The sequence below is a fragment of the Myotis lucifugus genome, unplaced genomic scaffold (assembly GCF_000147115.1).
Source record: "Myotis lucifugus unplaced genomic scaffold, Myoluc2.0 scaffold_176, whole genome shotgun sequence".
Lineage (NCBI taxonomy): Eukaryota > Metazoa > Chordata > Mammalia > Chiroptera > Vespertilionidae > Myotis > Myotis lucifugus.
Window position 1 is genome coordinate 190,197 of NW_005871224.1, and position 15,172 is coordinate 205,368.

General features: G+C 47.3%; 1 non-coding gene across 1 annotated transcript; it reads left to right on the plus strand.

Moving 5' to 3' along the window:
* The first annotated feature begins 11,508 nt into the window (after positions 1-11,508).
* LOC111827501 lies at positions 11,509-11,653 on the plus strand. The gene has a single exon (XR_002831103.1). It is a non-coding gene; the product is annotated as a small nucleolar RNA SNORA57 (small nucleolar RNA).
* The last annotated feature ends 3,519 nt before the right edge of the window (positions 11,654-15,172 follow it).

The following is a 15,172-nucleotide window of genomic DNA, read 5'->3' on the forward strand; positions in this document are numbered from 1 at the left end:
GGTGACAGTGGTGATGGTGATGATGATGCGTGTTTGGTGGTGATCATGATGATGATGGTGATGATGATGATGTTTTATGGTGGCAGTGGTGATGATGATGGTGACAGTGGTGACAATGATGATGGTGATGGTGGTGATGATGACGATGGTGGTGATGATGATGATGGGAACAATGACATGATGATTCTTCTTGGATGTTAGGGAGAGGAGGACTTGGAGTGAGGATAGAATGCAGAGGGCTCTGTAAAGAAAAAGCCTTGCCCTTTTGGCTGTGGCTCATGAGTTTTCCCCATGTGTGATCTGTGTTCTCCTCTCTGTGATATTCCCCACCAGAATGCAGACCAATCTGACGTCACCATTTCCTCTGGTTCAGGGCTTTGTTATATGTCCTAAGCCAGTGGCACCTGGTGGTCAATGAGCCCCTTGCACAGCCCAGGGGTTATGGGCTGGAATGCGGCAGGTGCTAGTCTGGTTTAACGCTCCCCCACATTAATATCAGTAGGAGACAGCTGGCTCTCAGTGCAGTGTGGGGGAGGTGCCCAAGGAACAAAGGCTGCTGCAGTTCAGAGAGTTGGGTGGAGGGCAAGGATCTTGGAGAGGGCTTACTTTCTCACTCCAGGCTTCGACTTAACCCTCTATAAAATGAAGGACTGGGGGCTCAGGTGGCTTTTAAGCTGAGCCTGTAGGAAGAGGAAGAGTTGGCTAAGGGAAGCCCAAGGTGGGGAGGGGTATTCTACAGTGAAAAATCTCTCTAGCAAGAACCACTCGGGTGTTCTAGAAGGAGCAGAGAGGCCGGCTTGGGGGAGTGGAGTGAGCGAGGAGGAGCGTGAAGATGCGTGGGGCCTTGTGGGCTGAGGTGAGGAATTTAGTTTATAGTCCAAGTGCAAGGAAAAGCGCTTGGAGAGTTATGAGGAGAGGAGTGTTGTTGCCTGTTTTTGGAATTAGGTCACTGGTGGTGAGATGAGGATTCCCCTGGGAGCTCTGGCAGGTGCCCCCGGACCCAGGAGATGTGGCTGGAGCTGCAGGAAGGGGTTTGGTCTTTGGGCAGGAGTGGACAGCCCGCTGCAGCTCCCATGGGGAATGAAGGCATGGCCTCTGCCTCCAGGGCTGCTGGGACGCAAAACCTTCCCACCTACAGGAAGTGGGAAGCTGGGCTCAGACCCAGCCCGGGCACCTGGAGAGGACCCAGGGACCTCCCAGCAGCAAAGTCACGTGGCCCCATCTACCACCAACATATCCGCCTGCTGGAACCTTCGTTGCCAATTCTATTTTTGCTTCCCCTTTGGCAGCTCTGTGGGAAATTAAAAAGGGCTATTTGCAGGGGACTAATGTTGGCTAATTCTGGATCAAACAATTTAAAAATTCATCCCTTTGCCATATCGGAGACCCGCTAGGGAACAGAATTAACACATCATTTGTGGCAATTTCTATGAGGGTTGGTAGAAAACAGAAAAGACATTAAAATCGGTCTCAATTCAAATTGCTGCTCATTAAACTGCTTCCTTTAAAATAGCCCATATTGGTCTATACAATAGGTCTCCGTCTGTTCCTGTTTATGAACAGAGAGGAGGGGCCTGACAAGCTGGCTGCTGGCTCCCAGGTGCTAGGAACTTGGGAGAAACAGGGGGACAGGAGGGGGTAGGGAGGTAATGCATCCTACGGCCCTCCCCTCCCCGCACCTCTTCTAGTTCCAACCCCCCTCCAGCTGCCTTTGAGCCTTCCTGTCCTGAGAGAGAGGATGTGGTTTCCATTTCAAAAAGTTAAAATTCAGGAAGCCAAATATTAAAAAAAGAAGCTTCCAGTGTGACCCAAACTTGAGTCATTCACATACCACCTGTGTATTTTTGCCATATTCATAGCCATGTTCTATTTACTTAATATAAAGCCAACTCACTTTGTAACATATAGTATATTAATTAAATCAATACTAATTATAATTGGAAACTTCTTATATCTTATATATATGTTAAAGTGTATAACATATAATATATACAAATTATACAATATAAAATATATATTATATATCATGCACATTATAACCTATTAGATATTATACATGTCATATATAATATATGTTATGCACTATATTATGTTATATAATATATTAACATATCAATATATTATATATTAAAATGTATAATATATTCTATTTATATTAACATAATATATTATATATTAAAGTGTATAATATATAATATATTATGTTTATATTCATAAATGTTATTAATAAAATATTATATTTATGTAATATATTAATTACATTAATACAAATTTAGTTTTATTTTGTTTTTCAAAGACTTAAATTTATTAAAAATAAAAAGATTATCTTTGATAATGTCCTACTTTAAATAAATTATTTTTATTGTTGAGAGTATTATAGATGTTTCCCAGTTTCCCCCATAACTCTATTGTAAATGGAAAAATAAATGCTGCGTAAAAAATGATTTAAAACATTTGAAAAAACTAATATAAAATAAAATTGAGTGTAAACTGTAATTGAAAATGAAAATGAAAAACAAAACAACAAAAAATATCCATTTTCACCCCTTGGGTTTTGTTCTACATAAGGGTCAGTGTGTGTGTGAGTGTGTGTGTGTGTGTGTGTGTGTGTGTGAATGTGTGTGTGTGGTAAAAATGCATGTAAAAAATGGTCAGACAATTAAAATGCAATTACTGTAGATACATATTTGCAAGCCTTTTCGCCATTAGATAGAAATGAACAGGTTAAAAAGTGACTTGCCACTTGAAAAGCAAAAGCTTGTATGTGACAACAATAAGAACAAAATCAATGCAGTGGGAAGGGAAACAATAGATCAGATTCTAATTGGATATATTTGTGGGTGAAGGCAAGTTATAGAGGCAGAGACACAGAACACAGCTTCTTCAGGGAACCAGGGGAGGCCTCCCAGAGGAGGTGACAGACCATCCCAGTAGCTGTCTCCTTGGGATCTCAAGAAAAGCCTTTCAGGCAGCAGAATCTTAAAAGATTTAATTGATTTTTTTTTTTGGATTTCATATCCCCAGTTCCTGTAATTACCCAATTCAACCTGCCTAGGGTAAGTTCCTGTGTGTGTGTGTGAGAGAGAGAGAGAGAGAGAGAGAGCGCTTTGACGTAGATTTTATAAACTCCAGCATTATGATAATGTCTCTAGTCTTCTCTCAAGTCTACCCTTCCCATCACCATGGCAACACAGAAAACAAAAAGGGCAGAAGGAAAGATTTTTGATCTTATCTTACCTGGTGCTTTGTCACACCCTTTGATATTCCCTGAGACCAGCGTCTTGGGAAAGTTCAGCGTTGCGTGTTTGTGTTGAATATGTTGGGCTACCTGGAATTGATTCTTTTTGTAGTGTTGGTTTCTCTCAGAGAGGTATGGGAATAACTAGAAATTCTAAAGCAATTAACGGTAAGTCACAGGAAAACCATGATGCAAATTGTGGCAGATAATTTTCCAAGATGGCTGCCAAAATCTCCTTCCCACAATCTGTGCTGGACCCTGACCAGCCCCATCAGGAGCTGTGGTCTCTGTCCCCTTCTTGTGACCCTGGTATCTGTCTTGACCAACTGAGTATGGCAGAGCTTACGGGATATGACTTCTGAGGTCAGGTCATAAAAATGCTATGCGATCCCCCTTGTGCTCACTCTTGGAAAGCGGCCAGCGTGCTGCGAGGAAGCCCAGGCCCCCGTGAGGAGGCCGAGGTAAGAAGGAGCAGGTGAGGAGGAGCAGAGGTCCGAGTCCTGGCCGAGGGCCCAGCTGGTAGACAGCGCCAACCTGCCAGTCATGGAGCCATGTCCAGCCCTTAATCTAGCTACCCCAGTGCGTTTTGCATGGGACAGAGGAGCCGCTCCCGCTGAGCCCTTCCCAAATCACATACTTGTGAATAAAACAAATAATTAGTGTTTTAAGCCACGAAGTTTTGGAGTGATTTGTTACTTAGCAGTAGATAATGGATGGCCCAATAAGAAGATGTTTGTTTTGTGGAGGTAGAATGTTCACCAGTTTTCTACCTCTTCCTGTGCACTTCCAGTTCTGCTTTAAAATTAGACCGGTGTGACTCAGTGGTTGAATGTCCACCTATGAACCGGGAGGTCAGGGTTCGATTCCTGGTCAGGGCACATGCCTGGGTTGCAGGCTCGATCCCCAGTGTGGGGTCTGCCGGGGGCAGCTAATCAATGATTCTCTTTCATCATTGATGTTTCTATCTCTCTCCCTCTCTATTCCTCTCTGAAATCAATAAAAATATATTTAAAAAATAAAATAAAAGACTTCCTTATGATCACTAATAGCTCACATCAGTGACATCTAAGTAGAGACTGGAAAAATGAACACAGATGAAGAAAGGTGGAAAGGCATTGAAGAGTCAGGACCTGTCTGGACAAAGGCCTCACAGCACAAGGGATTTAGAAACAATTAGGTCTTTCTGAAAAGTGAGAGGAAGAAATAGAGGACTAAGGGACAAGGATAGACCGGTCAGCAGGAACACCTCCTGGAAAACCTGTTGGGGGTGCTGAAGATAAGAGGAACTGGTGACTTGTTCCCACTCATGCAGCAAACTCAGGTGGAACTGGTTCCTAATTCTGGGCTCCCTGACCTCGGCCCAGAATCTTATTCTGTGTTTCCAGTTCCAGTGTATACTGCCCTTGCTGGCAGTTCTCGTTTAAGACCCTGAAGATTTTGAGTGAGATAAGCTGGGCTGTCATACAGTGCAATTATGACCTTGAGCTCTGAAGTTCAAATGCTAGCTTCTTGCTGGGTTGACCAGATGACATACAGCTTCTCCAGATCTCTGTTTTTTTTTTTCCCATTAAAAAAAACAGGGGTGCCAATAATAGCATGTACACCCTGAGACTGTTTTGCAGATTCAATAAATTAATTAGCATAACGCATTTAGCACCCAGTAGGTGCCCAATAAATGTAGCTCTTACAACATTTGGAGATGGAAGGGGTAGGAGAAGTTAGGGAGGGTGGACCCAGTGAATCCAATGAAGCTTATAGAAAACCCTGTGAATGATTTTCTCATCTCACCAAGATGTCTTTTCAGATTATAGAGACATTTATTTCAGCATTGAGATGAGGTGAACAATAGACTTGCAAGTAGGAAAGGCAACCTCACCTTCCGGAGAAACAGCCTGCCCTGTGGAAGGAGGTGGCTGGAAGAATGTGCTTGATTATTTCATTGAGGTGAGAAGTGCTACCTGGGGCTAAGACCCCTGGGAAGCCTGTGTTTTTAGGCCACTCGCTCACAGCTCCTTAATGGACTCTTTAATGGACTTCCATTGTCTGGGAAGTGGGCTGGAAATGTTCTGCACGAAAGTGCAGGTGTGATGACAGGTCACAGAATGGGGCCTGTCCACCAGCGATAAGAATAGAAACCAGGACAGGAGAGTTTCCTTAACCCTTCCATGGGTTCTGTAATCACTGGAGAAGTGGGGGGGGAGGGAAGGGGGGGAGATTAATGAGTGAGGGAGTGAATGAATGAATGAGTGATCAGGGAGATAATGAATGGATGAGTTAGTGTGTGAGTGAGCGAGTAAACAACATCGTGAACCCCTATTGTCACTCCACTTCCAGTCCCCTCCATTTCCCCTGTCCTACTACAACACTCTGACTCTGTTTGGATATTTCCCAAAGCAAGGCTTGATCAGGTGTAGGTTACAGGATAGAGGTAGGGCACAGGTAGGTTATTTGGGGAGTGATCTCAGGAAGCAGCAGTGAGGGCACTGGGAGAGTGAGACAGGAAAGGGAGAAAAGACCACAGAGTGGGGGTGTGTTTTGAGCTGGTTAAATATTATGGGCACTGAAGCTCGATCTCACTGGGGTTCTTGGAGGAACTGTGTAGTATACAGCTTAGACCCGACTTACCAGAGTGGGAGGCAGGGGCGATCACTCATCAATTTCCATCTCCCATTGGTTGAGGGGTCATCTGTGAGATCCTTTGATCAGCGTGTGTCCCCCACTGAGCCATAATCTCCAGGAAGGTAGAGACTGTGTCTGTTTCTGCTAATTCCTATTTCCCAGTACAAATCTTTCAAGTCCAGTGTGACCGTAGTTAGCTAGTTATTAGTAGAAGCAGAGCAAGGGGAGTCAGACATTGTTAAGCATGGTCAGCTGGGGAGCATGAACCTGTTGGCTTCACCAGGAAGCTACGTCTTAACCACCCTTCCTTCCCCCATGTAGGGAGCAGCCAGCTCCCATACAGGAGTGAGTGTGTGTGTGGCAGGGGAAGGGGCGGGGGGGACAGAGGGAGCAGGGAGAGATAAACACACATGCAGATGTCAAAATGGTGCACCGGGAGGTGCTTGACCACAGAGGCCTGTCAAGTCTAAACCTGGGAAAGGGGTCATTGGTCAGGGGGTGGGCCCATCAGAAGCCCGTGAAAGCTTGGGAAGTTGATTGATTATTTTGAAAAAACCTCCTGGTTATAATCTCAGGTGAACCAAGAAGCTCTCCTGTCTCGCTCGGTGACCCGAACTCCCCCATGCATTCCCACGTTCTCCCACCCGGGAGCACGCAACCATGCGGGTCTAGCAGCTGCTGGGACCTGCAGCAGACAGCGCGGGCTCCTCGGACTAAGCTTCGATATGAAGCAGAGGCTCTGGACGCTGGCCTTAGTGTTGGCCTTGATGAAGGCGAGGTTGGACTTTTTCCATGGCGGGAGGGGTGGAGATGGGATGTTGGGAAGCCAGAAGGGGAACTTTTTTTGATTTTGCCTCACAAATGAATCATCTTGTGTGGGTTCGTGAAATGCTTTTCTCACGATCCCGTGGAAGAGCCTAATTTCCACTGACAACACCTGTGTCTGGTATAGAATGGGCAGCCAGTGCATCTGTGTTGACCGAGGTGTGAGGCCCTTCTTCCTGACTCCTCCAGGCCCCCAACATCCCCCAGCTGCCGCAGGGCTCAGATGTGGCCTTGCTGCTGGCCCTCCTTAGCAAGGCTCCGTGACAAGACATGCTGTTAGTGCAGCACAAACAGCCCAGGTTACACAGCTGCGCAAACTTAGGTCCCAGTTTTGTCTCTCAGTGGCTGAGTGACATTGGGCCAGGGACCCGCCCCTTCCCACATGGCTTCCTCATCTACTCATCTATGAGGTAGAGGTGGAACTCCGCTCCAAGGCTGTTTAAAGGCTCCAGGAGGCACATGACCCCACACACTACGTGCCACTTCCCTTCAGCCTCTTTTTAAAGACATTTATTTATTGATGAGAGAGAGAGAGAGAGAGAGAGAGAGAGAGAGATCAATTTGTTTTTCCACTTATTTGTGCATTTATTGGTTGATTCTTGTATGTGTGCTGACCAGGGATTGAACCTGCAACCTTGGCATAATGGGACAATGCTCTAACCAACTGAGCTACCTGGCCAGGGTCCCTTCCAGCCTCTTGCTCCTTCTTCTGTCCCTAGGATCTCAGCTGCAGAGAGAAAATCAGCTTGGCAGGGCTGGGAGGATGTGCTTTGGGGATCCTAAGGGGCTGAGTTCTCACCATGCTCTCTCTTTTTTTTAAAAAAAATATATTTTATTGATTTTTTACAGAGAGAAAGGGAGAGGGATAGAGAGAAACATCGATGAGAAAGAAACATTGATCAGCTGCCTCCTGCACACCCCCCACTGGGGATGTGCCTGCAACCAAGGTACCTGCCCTTGACTGGAATCGAACCTGGGACCCTTCAATCTGCAGGCTGATGCTCTATCCACTGAGCCAAACCAGTTAGGGCCCATGCTCTCTTTTGACTCCCTCTTCATGGCTATTGATTGCTGCAAAACCTGCGATTTTGGTTTCTTAAAAAAATAAGTAAATCAATACTCTATTAGCAAGCGCCTTCTGCAGGCTGTCTAATGCGAGCTGCTGTGGGGATGCTCACAGGGGCTGCGGGATGAAGGCCTGGCTCTCGCAGAAGCATCCAGTCCCTGGGGCATGAGAGCCGATGGACGCTGCGTCCCGAGAGGCTTGTGATGTTTCGTCCGCTCCCCTCGGCCGGCCCGGAACTCTAGCCAACAACACAGAAATAGCCATGGAATGAAACCTTTGAAGGAATTCATTCATTCAACATATACGGATCGAGTTCCTACTCTGAAGGGAGTGAGACAGGTGCAGATTTGGATCCGGGGCCATCCCTGCTCTGCTGAGTACCTCTGTGTGCCTGGTGTGGGCCTGGCATGCGGTGAGTAGGTGCCTGCTGAATACGTGCTGAATGATGGAATGCGTGTTGTGATGATTGGCAAGGCCCATCGTTTCTCTGAACTTCCGTTCTTCGTCTCTGAGATGGGCATAATAATAGCCTGTTGCCATGGGTTATGAGGAGATGCTGCAGATGCTGGGCACAGCTGGCGCACCATACATCTTCTACAAGCGGAGGCTTGGACGGTGACGGGGATTTGAAATCCGCCCTGCTTGGCAGCAGTAAACGATTTCCATCTGGAATTGCATTATACCTGCGCCTCATCCCTTCTGCGGCCAGTAATCCAAATTGTTTTCCTCTCTTCCCTAATTATATTCATTTGCTTTTCTCTCTCTTTGGTTACATAAGCTGAGATATTAGACTCGTTGGCTGTGAAGGCTGAATTCTCTTCTAATTATAAGAAAAATGGCTCTTTCTTCCTTCCATTAGTCCTAATGGAAATTAGCTGTGTAAATCTCCCAGCTTTAGGGCGAATCTGGAGGCCTCCCGGGGCATTGCTGAACACAGGTTTTGAAAGGAAGTTGGCGGGCGGCCCTCAGCTGGGTGGAGGCCATGGTTTTGGAGTTGGGGAGACCTGATTTGGAATCCAGTAATGAGCTGTATGACCCAGGGCAGTCACCTCACCTCCTGGTGTCAGTTTCTTCATCTGTAAAAAGGGCCTAGTGATATTTACCGGGTGGTGTTAGTGTGTGGTTTCCCACTGTTCTAAGATTATGGGGCATGGAGATGGAGTTTCTTGATATGACAGCTGCTCCTCTTCTTATCCCACCGGTCACAGGCTGTCTTTCTGTGATGCCACATACCTGGGGAGGGTGGCCCTTCTGGATCTTCAGATGTGTTCCGTGGAGCCTGCTATTAGGACTGAAGGAGACAAACAATTGTATGACACTATTTCCCTAGGTCCCCCTCCCCCCAGGTGAAGGGATGGATGGACATGGGTGGTGATTTCTGGGCTGACTCAGGTCTGGAGGCTTTCTCCCTCACTTTCCCTAGGTGTCTCCCCAAGGACTTCTTCCCTGTCCCCCTCCCCGCCCCCCCATGCCATAGCGATTGTCCCAGAAGAGAAGGCAGCCCCTCAAGGACACAACTGAGAGATGGCTGTATGGGACCAACGGCTCGTTCCTCATCTTTGGGATCCCAACCCAACACAGAAGGGAGAGAAGGTCCAGTTCAGAAGCAGAATGGAAGGAGGAGGAGGGGTGGTGGGCGTGGCCAGCATGTGGGTGTGGTGGAAGAGAGTGCTCTGAGAATTCCCACCTTCCACAGGTTAACTGTAAGACCCCAGGGATACGGCTTAATTCCTCCACATGTGAGCTTTCACCCGCAGCCCTCTGGAGGAGATCAAGCCCTGGCCACGTCTCCAGATTTTGAAAGAGAGGCAGGCAAAGAAGAGGATCTCAGTCACCAGGCAGGGCCCAGGGGCTTTCTGACATCTTGGCTCTTCTGCCCCTCACCTCCAAGGCCCCATCCACAGCCTCTGTGGAGGTGAGAAGGCTAAAAAGGCTAATTCCAATGTAACCCTGGTATTTTTTTGGGGGGGGAGGGGCTAGCAATCTGAATCTGTGCCAGCAAGCCCAGTGTACATTCTTGATAACCTCTAATTAAGTCACTGCCGCTTTCCCAGAAACTGGTCTTGCAAGACCTGTTACCTAAATGCTCATATTTCACAGAGGCCATAAACTATGAACAGTGCACAGCCCTGGGAGGGGGGGGGAGGCGGTTATTAGCGCTGGCGCCAGGCCAGACCATTATATATGGTCTCCAGACCCCCAACACCTGGGGCCTCTTTTGCAAAGCCCCCGAAAGGACCAGAAGCATAATCCATATCTGGGGGACAAAGACAACAGAAAAATATAAAGGAGAAGCTCCCTGCATGTTACTTTGCTCAGACTTGGGAAATTATTCTGCTGAGTCCTCCGGCGTAATAAACTGTGTAACTCCACTTCTCTAAAGTGTTGCTTGGATTTTCTCCGGTCTTCTACAACAGAGGGAACATTGGCTGTCTCGGGACCCAGCCACCTCCTCTGAGTGTGGCCCGCAAGTCCTCCCCACCACCCAGGCTCTAGAATAGCCGGAGGGCAGAGGTGGACAGGGATGGGCAGCAGGGACTGGGAGAGGAGGACACCTATCCCTGTAAAGCCTTTCCTCTGGTGCTTGGCAGAGGTGCCCTAGGGGTGGAGAAGGCTGCTGCCTCTGGAGGCCCACAGCAGCCTCCTCTGGGCTCAAGATCTAAGGAACCTGCTTGTCGAGGTCTCCACTCTGTAGCTCCATGGCCTGGCTGGTGCCCTATCCTGGGTTATGAAGATGGTGTGTGTGCATGTGTACGTGTGTGTATATGTGTATGTGTGTGTGTGTGTGTGTGTGTGTATGAGTATGTGTGTGGCTGCGCATGTGTGTGTACACAAAAAGGAGAGAGAGGAGGGAGAGAATAATTTACAGAGAAGGGCAAGAGAGAACAGTGGGCAGAAGACCAGAGTAGATGCTTCTCAAAGGAAGACATACAGATGGCCAATAGACATGTGAAAAGTTGCTCAACATCACTAATCATCAGGGAAATGCAAATTAAGACCATGGCGAGATATCACCTCACACCTGTCAGAATGGCTATCATCAATAATAAGTCAATAAACTACAAGTTTCGGCAAGAATGTGAGAAAAAGGGAACCCTTGTCCACTGTTGGTGGGAATGCAGATTGGTGCAGCCACTGCGGAAAACAGTGTGGAGGTTTCTCAAAAATTAAAAATGAAATTTCCTTATGACCCAGCGACTCCACTTCTGGGAATATATCCAAAAATGTCCAAAACACTAATTCAATATATCCAAACACTAATTCAAAGGAATATATGCACCCCCAGCATTACAATGGCCAAGAAATGGAAGCAACCCAAGTGCCCATCAATAGATGAGTGGATAGAAAAGCTGTGGTACATTTACACACTAGAATACTACTTGGCCAAAAAACAAAACAAAATAAAACAAACATGAGCCTGGCCGGTGTGGATCAAGGGTTGAGCATCGACCCATGAACCAAGAGGTCACTGGTTCGATTCCTGGTAGGGTCACATGCCTGGGTTGTGGGCTCAATCCCCAGCAGGGAGCGTGCAGGAGAAGGCTGATCAATGATGTTTCTCATCGATGTTTCTCTCTATCCCTCTCCCTTCCTCTCTCTCTATCATCAATAACACACACACACACACACATTTAAAAAACAAAACAATAAACCCCAAACATGAATATAGGGCATTATGCTAAGTGAAATAAGTCAGAGAAGGACAGATACCATATGATTTCACTTATATATGGAAATCTTAAAAAGCTAAACGGACAACCCTTCTCTTCTTGGTGGGGTCGGGCGTACGGTCTGGTGCCCTGAAGTACAGAGGAGAATGAAAGGGCTCTGGCCACCTTGGCATCCTGCCTTGGGTGCCAATGGTTTCCAGTCTGCCAGTTCTATCCTCAAGAGCCAGAATGGAGGGGAGGGGGGAGAAGAACAAAACAAACAAGCAAAATAGAACAGACTCAAAGCTACAGAGAACGGACTGACCATTGCCAGAGGGGAGGGGTGCTGGGGAACCCGGTGAAGAAGGTGAAGGGATTGAGAAGTACAGATGGGTAGTTACAGAACAGTCACAGAGATGTAAATTACAGCAGAGGGAATACAGTCAATAATATCGTGATAACTATGGTACCAGATGGGCACTGGAATTATGGGGTGGGGGAATCTATAAAGTACATGATTGTCTAACCACTACATTGTATGTCTGAAACGGATACTGAATAATATTGAACGTAAACTGTAATTGAAAAATAATAATAAAAAAAAGAAAAAACAAAGAGACTAGGAGTGAAGAAATGAGGGGGAGAGAATGACAAGAAGAGCAGGTGAAGGAAGAGAAGAGAGAAAACAGAGAACAACACATTCCTTTCTTCGCTGTGTTCTCCCCCTGCTTCTTACGGGGGAGGAGGAGGCTGCCCCAGGTCCCACACTCCGGACTCCTTCTCAGCTACACATCTGGTCTTTCAGCTTCCACTGGAGGGAGCGTGGGTGATGGAACCGGTCATTGCTATTCTGTTCAGGAAGCTGGACGCTGCAGGCTCACATGGAAATGAATCTACTGAGTTCAAAGCCACACCGGCCCAGCAGCCCTGGCTGTGACGCTGGCCCAGGAGCAGAGGCAGACTCCTGTGCTTGGTTCTTGGACCATAGAGACAGGGGAGGGGGAGGCAGGACTGAGCAGTGGGCACCAGGCTCGCTAGCGCACCCTGCATGCCCAGCTGCCCTTTCCTGCAGCCCCTGGGAGAGGAAATGGAATCTAAGGATGACAGAGTCTTGGGGGGTGGGGTGGGGTGGCGGGGGAAGGGTGGGGTGTGAGCCTCCCGCAACCAGGTTATGGGCTGCAGAAGGGAATGGCCTTAACTGGCCTGGTAGCGTGGAAGCCAGCTGCCCTGGAAGAAATACAACCACCTTCATTGTGAGCAGGCGGGAGGGTCAGGAGCCAGCCCAGAGCTGTGGGAAGAGCAGGATCTAGAGTCAGACACAGCGGTGGAACATTCCAGCTCTACATGTCCCTTAACCTCTCCAAGTCCCCGTTTCCTCATCTGGCAGATGGAAGTGATCATAGTAAAGTTGCATCTGCCGACATTGATGGAGTGTTTACAGTTCCAAATGCATTAGGGTGTTATCTCTCATTTATACTCAGAGACTTCTGGGTTTCTATTCAGGGAAACTAGACGGCTTAAAAAGTCAATTGATCATCATCTCTCCCACTCCTGTGGCGTGGCTGGGCTCAGCTGGGCGGCTCTGGCTTGGGGTCTCTCAGGCAGTGCTCACTCAGGCACAGTGGGGGCTGGAGTCATCCGAAGGCCCGACTGGCTCCTGGTGCTCTGGCCTCTGTCTCTATGGGGTCTCAGCCTTCAGGACCCCTCCCCAAGACTTGAGCCTGTGGGGGTGTACTCGTTTCTGCTGCTGCTGTAAAAAATTACAACAAATTTAGCAGCTTAAAAACTACCCATCAATTACGTGGCAGTTCTGGAGGGCAGAAGTCCAGGTGTGTTTTGGCTCAACGAGTCCCGCAAGGCCAAAATCAAAGTTCTTTATTGAATGAATGAATGAATGAATGAGTGTTTGGATTCAATTGTCTGCTGAGAGAATGGTTGTTTCTTAGAAAATGGTAAATGGTAGGATTAATTTGATTATATATATATATATATATATATATATATATATATATCCTCACCCAAGGATATGTTTATTGGTTTAAGAGAGAGAGAGAGAGAGAGAGAGAGAGAGAGAGAGAGAGAGAGAAAGATAGATAAATAGAGAGACATCGATGTGAGAGAAACATTGATCAGTTGCCGCCCTAATGTGCCCTGAACAGGAACCAAACCTGAAACATAGGTAAGGCCCTGACTAGGAATTGAACCCACAACCTTCTGGTGTACGGGACGATGCTCCAACTGACTGAGCTACCTGGCCAGAGCTCGTGTATATTTGGACCACAGGTGTCTTTGGTTTGGTTACCGGGGTTGTGTATTCATTAGCAGAGATCCACAATGTCCCATTTTTTGTTGCTACTCTGAGCTAGCCTGGTGCCGTTAGGTTGCAAAAACTGGCAATTTACCTTTCTGGTTCCTTGGACACATTTTCCAAAATGTTGGTTGTTTCATTAATGTCTCAGTGGAGTGATCATAATCATAAAGATAGATATCATAATTGAGTTTCTACTATGTGCTAAGTGCTTTCAACGGATCATCTCATTTAATTTCTTTAATAGTCCAGTGTGGTAGCACAAGAATCCCAATAGTAATGATGATAATCATAATAATGACAACCACCATAATGGCAGTAACAACAGCCAGTGCTAACTGAGGTAAGTGCTGGGCACGGCACCCTATGCTGTGATTAGCCCATGCCTGCGCACCTGTAAGGATGTTTGGGCCGAATCTCGGAGACTTCCCAGTGCTCCTGCCCTCCCAAAGGAGATGGCAGTGTTTTGTAGAAAGAGAACAGGCCCATCCTCCTTCCACCTTCCCCCCTGCCTCAGATTGGAAGGTATGAAAAGGCTCAGTCTTGAGGGCAGCCCCTGGGTAGTGCCCATGCCCATCACAAGTTGCCCAGGCTCAGGAGCAGATTACTCGAAACTTCTACTAAAAGCCAAATGGTCTTGGCCCACTAATCATTGTGTCCTCAGCCCTTGGGACTGGAGGTCACTTGGAGGCATTTGGGAGAGATGCTGATTTTTGTCTCCCTCATTCACAGCACCCTGCTGGGGCTGCCCCCAGCTCTGCTGTCCCCCAAGAAGACAGCAGGCTGAAGACTCCTCCCACCCCTCCAATCCCAAGGTGCCACCTGGGCATAGTATTGGGGTGGGGGAAGGGTCATCTTCCCCCAATTCCATTCCATTTAACAGTAAAACACTCTTGTTTCAACACTAAATTTTGAAATTAAAAAAAAAAGAGAGAAACTGCTAATGTTCCCATCTAATGTTCCTAGTTCTCTGCCTTACCTCCCAATCTTAGCCCAGGTAATACGAAAACCTGGCTGGGTGTGGATCCTGGCTCTGCCGCTTGGTAGCTGTGGCCTTGGGTAGTTAGTTGTGTGGCCTTGGGTAGTTAGTTGTGTGGCCTTGGGTAGTTAGTTGTGTGGCCTTGGATAGTTAGCTGTGTGGCCTTGGGTAGTTAGTTGGGTGGCCTTGGATAGTTAGTTGACTTCATCTCTCTGAGCCTCATCTTGCTCATCTGAAAATGGGAACAATAACATTAGAAGAAGGGGGCAGTGAGGTCAAGACATTTATTTTCTTTTTTAAATATGTTTTTATATATGTTAGAGAGAGGAAGGGAGAGGGATAGAGAGATAGAAACATCGATGAGAGAGAAACATCGATCAGCTGCCTCCTGCACACCCCCTACTGGGGATCGAGCCCCCAACCCTGGCATGTGTTCTGACTGGGAATCGAACCGGTGACCTCTTGGTTCATAGGTTGATGCTCAACT